This window comes from Apis dorsata, unplaced genomic scaffold, assembly GCF_000469605.1.
Source record: "Apis dorsata unplaced genomic scaffold, Apis dorsata 1.3 scaffold_291, whole genome shotgun sequence".
Taxonomy (NCBI): domain Eukaryota; kingdom Metazoa; phylum Arthropoda; class Insecta; order Hymenoptera; family Apidae; genus Apis; species Apis dorsata.
In genome coordinates, this window is record NW_006263566.1 from 44701 (window position 1) to 53572 (window position 8872).

An 8872-nucleotide genomic window follows, 5' to 3' on the forward strand; every position below is an offset into this window, starting at 1 on the left:
TATTTGTCTCTCATTATTATAAATATTTGTATTTATAACTCTGTTGTTATTAGAAATATTAATAATTCTAATAATTGAATCCTATGAGTTGATTCAATTTTAAAAATAAATTGAAGAAATTAATATTTTAATATATGTTTTATGTTTATATATATTCATACATGCATTCAATTAGTTTGATAATATTTATATTTTATTTATTTTTATAAATATATATATAATATAAATTTGTAATAAATTCAATATTATAAAATCAGAAATTACTAGTTACTATTTCAAAATCTTTCTATCAAAAATATAGTATTTATTATAAATAGTTTTATATTTATTATAAATATTTAATATAATTTTCTAATAAAAAATTTTTTTAATAAATCATATATCGTTTATAATAATTCGAATGCAATAATAACAAATCGCCAATAGCTTTCTATTTAGTTTATAATTTTTATGTTTATAACTTATGAATTCTAGAGAAATTATGGTCATTCCAAATTCAAATGTTACTTTTGAAAAATTTAAATTATTCAAAGAAATCAAAATATCAAAATATTTATAAATACAAATACATTTATATCCTATAAAATAAACTTTTTTTATTGGATTTGATTAGATTTTATATATATCAATCCCATCATTATATATTTTTATTGAATTATTCAGAAACTCATCATTTGTAATTGTTTCTATTTCACAAATTCAACCATGAATAACATCAAAAAAACATTTTTATAACATGACGAAAACTTAAGCTTTATAAATAATAACTATTAGTACGTTTTTCTCGTATTTCTTATTATTTCTTATATCCTGATGGTGGTTTCGTGGTAACCGGTACTAATTTTATATTATATATATATTGTTGAGTGATGCGCGTTTCTTTGTAATATTTTGATTTTAATTGGTATTATTCGTCATTTGAGATACATCGGTAATCAGATTTGTTCTTCGTTCTACCCCTCGCGTCCAAATATCTTTTTGTAAACAATGACTGTTTCCTCTGCCTGTTCATGATAGGACTATCTAAAAGAAGTCGACGCATATCTCTAGTGTTTATGTAATTTGCGTAGCTGGTTAGTTCTCATGCGATCTAGTCGTATATTCACTTTTTAGAGCTTTGATTTATAAATTCTCATTTCATTCAACGTTGCGTGGATATTTTTAAAAGATATTTATTCATATCGGATCAACTCAAAATTGTTCTTCTTAGATATTCGTCTCTCGGTCGAATATCTCTATTCGAAAAATCATCGCTTTTAGAGAATTTTTTTTCCGTCATAGTGAAAGTGCAAATCGACAAGAAAAGGCGCAAAGAAGTCATTCGAATAGCGACGAGGAACTTGATCTTGAAAAAAAAGATTCGTCGCGTGAAAATAGTCCAACGAAAAAGAAAACTTGATTCTTTGCGATTATAGGCGAAGAAAGAAAATTGTTTTCCCTGGATTCGGTTCCAAAATGATGAGTAATAGTAGTTTCTTCGTGTCGCAAATTAGATAACTTATAAGGATTAATTAAGGTTCTAGATGAATAATAATCTTCTGGACTGGTTTTATTTCTGTCATTAAGAAATATGCGTTTTGAAATAATCCGCATAATCCGTGCATTCACGTCTCAACGATATATCTGTCTCTATATTTGTCCATTTTCGTTTCGATTATATATCTATTTCGCGGTTTGGTATCGATGTATCCATCCGATAAAATTTTATTGGTAATCTTTTTTTCGTATCCGTACGACCATTGTCTTCGTGGATCTTCTATTCAAAAATATACTTCTTTCTATTCTCATAATGTACATATCATCATGTAACGTTTAAGTGACGCAATGCGATTAGGAGTGATCAGAGATGGAACAATCGGTCGATAATCTTGTGCTCAGATTTCTTCGGCATGTTTGTGCTGTTCTTCGCAACGAACAATCGATTTGAATTTAGATTCAAAAAGATTACATCTCGCGCTTAATTCGGATATTTTATTCGATATTCCTCTCAGGATCTATCTAGTAAAAAATTCGTTATTATTTCGTTGTCTAGCAGTTGTACTATCGGCTCTATCGCGACCGGAAGTATCTACGAATACTATGGATATATAATTTTCAGGTTTATCATATATACGCCTGTCATTTAATTCATGATTTCTACGTTTCTACTCGCGTAATCTCTTATTCCAATGTAATGATTGATGAATTTATCTTTTTCATGTCTAGATTTGAACGTTGATTTCGTTATTGCGTCGCAGCTCATTGTTATAAGAGAAATTTTACGATATTTTTTCTTCGTTGAACTATTTTCATGCAACGAATCTTTTCTTTCAAGGCCAAGTTTCTCGTCATTATCCGAATGACTTCTTTGCGCCTTTTTCTTGTCGATTTGCACTTGAGCCTAAATCACATTACGCATAATTTGCGGGGATAGCATATTTATTCAGACTAAAAGAATAGTCGATTGTTATTATGATCGAATCTTGAACCAAATGAGACCATTGTTTTGATCAATTGCGATAATGATGATCGATTGCTGGATAATCGATGAATCATCTTATGTATTGTTAATTCTTCGGTAGATCATTGTTGGAGTCATATCAGCTGATGTGCAGTATGCTATTCATATCGATTTTGTGTACTTTGTCGAATCCAATGTTTTTTACGATTTAATAATAATTAATATTTAATTAATAATTTTTAATAATTAATAATTTAGTAAAGGACCAGGTGTCTTTTCTTTTTCCTTCTGTTCTTTCTTCTCTTTTTTATTTTTTTTTATTGTCCACTTCCAGTTGGATAGATATGTCAATTCCTTTATTTTCTCTTCTCGATATTGGCTTTCCGATATTCACATCTTTCTCTTCGATTTTTTCTCTCGATATATTCCGTTACCTTTTCAGCATTCCTCTTGTTTCCATTTCTTTAATTTTAGCCTATCTCATCGTTTTCAATCTTTAAACCGAAATGAAAAGATTGTTGATCAATGTGAGGCGATGCTTCGATAATAGGGGATAATTGCTTTTTCATTCGATCCAAATGCAATCCTTCTGCTCTCACTACTACTCCTCTTGCGATGATCGTAACGAGTTACTGATACTAATCGACTTATATTTCCTTTGTAACTTCAGAGAGAAAAACTTGAATGGACTTCTTAGTTTTTTCATCTTATATCGAGCAGTAGTTTCGATTTTTTTTTGTTACGATGCATTGGCAATGTGTTGAAACAAACTAACAATCATCTGCAACGCAATGAAGGCTCCCCTCTTATTGAAGCACTAGCGCCACCTCCTGGATTAGAATGCTGATCGCTTCTTACTCCTTGACTATGTTCTTCTAATGAATCGAAATGATGATCAACCTGTTTTCGCTAACTCTTACCAGACTCGCGGTCACGCGGAATACTCCACGTCCTGAAACAATTTAATTAATAAATAGTTTAACCAAAGATTTGTAATAAGTATAAATTGGAAAATAAATAAAGTTTTAAAATCATGAGTATAGTATAGTATCATAAACTTTGTTATGACTCTGTAGAATTCTATAGAAAAAGAACATAACTATATTTTCCTCAATTATTTCTCTTTTTATGCATTATTTATTAGTTTCTATTTATTAATAAGATTTTATTAGTATAGAATTTTATAAAGAATTTTATAAAATTAAATAAGAAAAATAAAATTAAATATAATTAATTAATTTTTCAATTAATTTAACAATTATTAATAATTAATAATTTAATAATATTTATTATTTTACATAATTTTATATCAACTTTATTTAATTCATATCTATCTAATCAATGTGAAAAAAAGGAATCTATCATTTCTAAAAATTGTTTTGATATTAGTATTAAATAATTTTTTAGCTAAATTTCATTTTTTCTTAATATATTAAAAAAATTTGTAGTAAAAATAAAGATTCGAAAGTTGTTTTCAATCGAATATTATATAATTTATAGTATACATGTAAGATAATTAGATAATATACTAGAATTAGAAATTACGATATATTATATATCTAAAATAATTAAATAAAGTTCAAATAACAAAATAAACTTTCTATTCACGTATCACTAATATAAAATTTTCATAATTCTTATTAATTTAATTTTCTTAGCATTGTGCGAATTATTAAAAGGAATGTTTCTTATAGATTATTAAAAGCGAGAAACAATAAATTAACAATAACTTAAGCAAGTAAGAAATTAATGCATTCCTTTATAGTTTTCTCTGTTAATTTAATAATTTTCGTATTAACTTATAGATAATCATTCAAATATTAATTATCATTCTTATAAAAATGCGTCAATAATTTCCAAATCCTATCATATACAAATCCTAATTGTATTATGATTATGCATTATTTCATTAACAGTAAAACGAACGTTATGTTATGTTTATTCCAACATAATCAATCTATTAATAATTTATAATGAAATTTAAACATTATTTCAAAGAACAATCATTATGATTGCTTTTCCATTAATATATAATTAATATTTGTTCTTGTCAATTTAAACAATTTTACTTTTGAACAATGAGTGTGAAAATTTATAGGATAATGAAATAAACATATTTCTGTAAATAATTTAAAATTTCTTTCAAAATATTAATTAATTTAAAAATTTAAAATCATGAAAAAATTAAATAAAATAAATTCCAAGATATTCTAATATTTCTATAAAAGATTAAAAATTAGCAAACAAAATATTATATTTATTAATTCTAAAATTTTTAGAATACAAAAAAAAAATTTGAAATTAACTTTCTCCATGAGTTTTACGAACAATCTGAATCTATCATTTATGTAAAAAAAAATCCGTTCATATATAGATTAGAAAAATAAAAAAAAACTTCATTATTTAGAAATTAATAATAAATAAATAAATCATCATAATAATAATTCAATATTATTATTATTATTATTATTATTATTATTAATTCAATATAATATATATAATATAATTTTATAATAATTTATTTTATAAATCATTTTATGATTTTTTTATTCGACAAAATATGTATTTTCTTTTTATTTCTTGATCGTTAAACCGAAACAAATATTTTGCATTACAACAAAAATCGCCATTCTATAATATGCAAAGAACATTTACGATAAGTGGTAAATAATATGTTTGTTTTTAATAATCTTGTTTTTTAAAAATATAATAATAGATTTTTTTATTTATTATCTGATAATTTAAAACAAATATGTGACCTATATGAAAATCATTCAAGTCACTTTAAATCAATTAAAATAAATATTTTTTTAAAGTATTCTTCGAACATTTATATTTTTTTTATTATTGTCTTTCTAAAATTTATCATATAGTATTATCCATATAGTATTATTTGCAATGTTTTAAATCACATATCATTAGTTTGAATACTTTTATTAGCAATAACATATATTAATGAATATTTATATATTTCATATTTCATATTTAAACTATCAAAGTATTAAAAAAATATCTTTAAATAATATTATATTTTTCGTTTTAATTTTTAATTGATTTTCATATTTTATTTGTCTTGAAACTGCATTATATATATATATATACTATATATACTATACTATATATATATAGATGCATTATGTATATATAGATGAAAAATTATATAAAAAAAAATTGATCTTTATATCTTCTCCATGCTTCTTATAAAAATAATGATATTAGATTCTTTGTCAAAACTGCAACTTTGATTTATTCAATCTATTTTTTTTTTATCATCAAAAACTATCATCTATCGCGCTATTCAAATGATTTGTTTTAAATTTCTATTTTATATAATCAATCGATTATTATTGTAATTGCAAATTTTCAATTGAGGATCAATTATTAAATCTGCATAATAATATTTATTTCTTTTCGCTCATTCATTATTTTATCTTATATTTTTTATTCCTCGATGAACAAGAACTTTAAATTTTTACATGATTTTTTATGAAATTTAGAAATGTTTTTAATATATAGTATGATAATTTAATAATTATCTATATATGTGTATATATAAAAGAACAAATTTTTTGCTTGTAATTATATAAAAAGTAAGAAGTCTTTTTTGACAAATAAATAAGAAGTCTTTTTTGGCATAAATAAAATATATGATAAAATATTTTACTTTTAAATGTTCACATATTCAAATGTTTTCCAAGTTTCAAAAAATAAAAATAATATTAAATATAATGTTAGATAGAAGATATTAATAAATATATATGAAAATTTTTATTGAATTAAAATGCATTTATATATTTATAAAAAACTAAAATATGAATAAATATATCTATATAATATAATATAATACTTGTTATAATAATTAATAAATGAAATTAATTTTTATTTAAATTCTATTTGCATGTGAAAATATTTTAATTTTCAATTATTTAATTTATATATTAATAATTATATATTAATAATTTATATATTAATAAAATAATTATTAATAGTCGATTGATTTTTTGAATTAACTTTAAATCATTTGAGTCTTATTAAATGTGTCAATTCATAAATAATTATTATTATATTATATTATATAGAATATTATTATATAGGATTATTATATTTTTCGAATTTTCAAGTAGATAATAGAAATCATAACTCAGTTTAAAATGTAATCGGTATATAATATACAATTTAATTTTTTCAATCTATACCTAAAAATTTGATTATAATTATTGATAGACTAGATAGAAAGAATATAAAATAACGATTGCTGAAATGATTGTTCATATTGAAATTTCTTTTTCCTGTCTTATAGTAAACTAATAACCTGCAGAAAAAATAATAAAATTTTAAAAATAAATATATAAATTTTTTTTAAAAATGTTTTAATATAATTCTATTAAAATAAACCAATAACCAAATTCAAATTTTATTTTACAAATTGATAATATCTATTTCATATAATAACTTAATATAAAAAATTGAATAATAATTCTTCTTGAAAAAATTATCAATTATAATAATATGTAATAAATAATATTATAAATTATTAAATAAATTAAATAAAAATATATAGTAAAAGTAAAATAATTAGGGAATATAATAAAAAGAAATTACAAAATAGATTAGTCATCTGAAACGAAACGTCAACAAAGACACGATTTTTGACGGAAGAATGACATTTCACATTGTGATTTACATTATCGAATTGGACGAAGAAGAAAAAGATATGTTTGAAGTTCGTCAATAACAAATTGAAATATCGATGTATGGTTATGAATAGTCGATTATTCGAAAACAAAATATTTTTTATTACAAACATAATATTAAAATAAATATTAAAAAAAATATAAAAACGATACATTCTATTTTCTAAATAGACAGAATTATTATAAGAAATATTCTCATTTTTGAATCGAATGCTAAATAGACATATTTAATATATGAGAATATGTTCAAAATTGATTGATAACAATCTCGTCTAATTTTTATTTCTTAATTACTTTATATGTGATAAAAAAGCAAGAGAAATTTATAATAATTACATTCACTTTTCTTCTATTCACTTTTTCTATTCACAATTGCGCAAAAATTGAAATATAATTCAATTAATAATATTGAATAATTAATAATAAAGTTTAAGAAGAAGATAAGAAATTCATCATAAGAATTAAATATATAATAAATAAAATTAAAATAAATCAAATCTGACTATATTTGCACGAAAGTCGTGATGCATAATCTATTATATCTTTGAAATCATTCCATTAATTATTTAATCAATATTATTTAATTAAACGATATTCTACACAAATATAAATAGAAGTTAGAACCGTAAAATCAATTCTACATTAAATAATGTTAAAATAAAACAATAATTAAATTCAAATCCAACTTCGGACGTTTTATACTGATTATTGATAATGACAGAAAATCAATTTAATTTCGATGTAACAATACTTGTATTTAATGATTCAATATAAACATATTAATTTAAAAAAAAATACTAATAATCTACAAATTAAATCATCAAATTTAATAAATATCAAATTCCATAAATTTCGATATATCTATATCGATGTAATATAATTTCTCTCTATAATAGACTAAACATCATGCGTTTTGATTCATTTAAATGTTGAATTTTAGCGATTTCCTGACTGTGTGATACAGTTTCTTATTCACCTTAATTGCGCAAAAATTGAAATATAATTCAATTAATAATAATAATGAATAATTAATAATAAAGTTTAAGAAGAAGATAAGAAATTCATCACAAAAATTAAATATATAATAAATAAAATTTAAAGTATAGGAAAAAAGTTAAAAATAAAATAAAAACAAAGCAAATAAAGCATAAGAAAAGCATAAAATTATATAAAACTGAATAAAAATTATTATATATTGAAATAATACAAGAATTCTTTCAATAGATTTTATAGCAAAAATTAAAAATTTTATTTCATCATATTGTGATTATTTTCGATTGGTTGACGATTTTAATTTATAATTATAATTATTTTTAATATTAATAAATAACATTTAAAATATTTTAATATAACTTACAAATTAAAAAAAATAATGTAAAATCATATTTAATTTGTATAAAAAAAATATATTAATTCTTATATGTTTATATATTATTGTAATAGAAATTAATAACAAAAATCTAACAATAATTAAATTGAATTATAAAAGAAAACTCATTTTTCCAGAACAAATAAAATATTTAAATCCAATCATTTTTATTTTACATCGCGTCGCGATTTCAGAAAAAAAAGATCATGATTTAGGAATGATCATGATTAGGAACTTTCTCAATCAAATTTTTGTAACAAACACATCGAGTTCAATTTTTGTTAAAATTTAATTCTTAATTTACTTCAATTTTTAACTTAAATTTTATTTATATTTAAATTTTAATTTTATTTTAATTTATTCTTCAAT

General features: G+C 21.4%; 1 pseudogene; it reads right to left on the reverse strand.

Moving 5' to 3' along the window:
* Positions 1 to 907: 907 nt before the first annotated feature.
* Positions 908 to 8872, reverse strand: part of LOC116185797 — an 11946-nt pseudogene continuing 3981 nt past the window's right edge.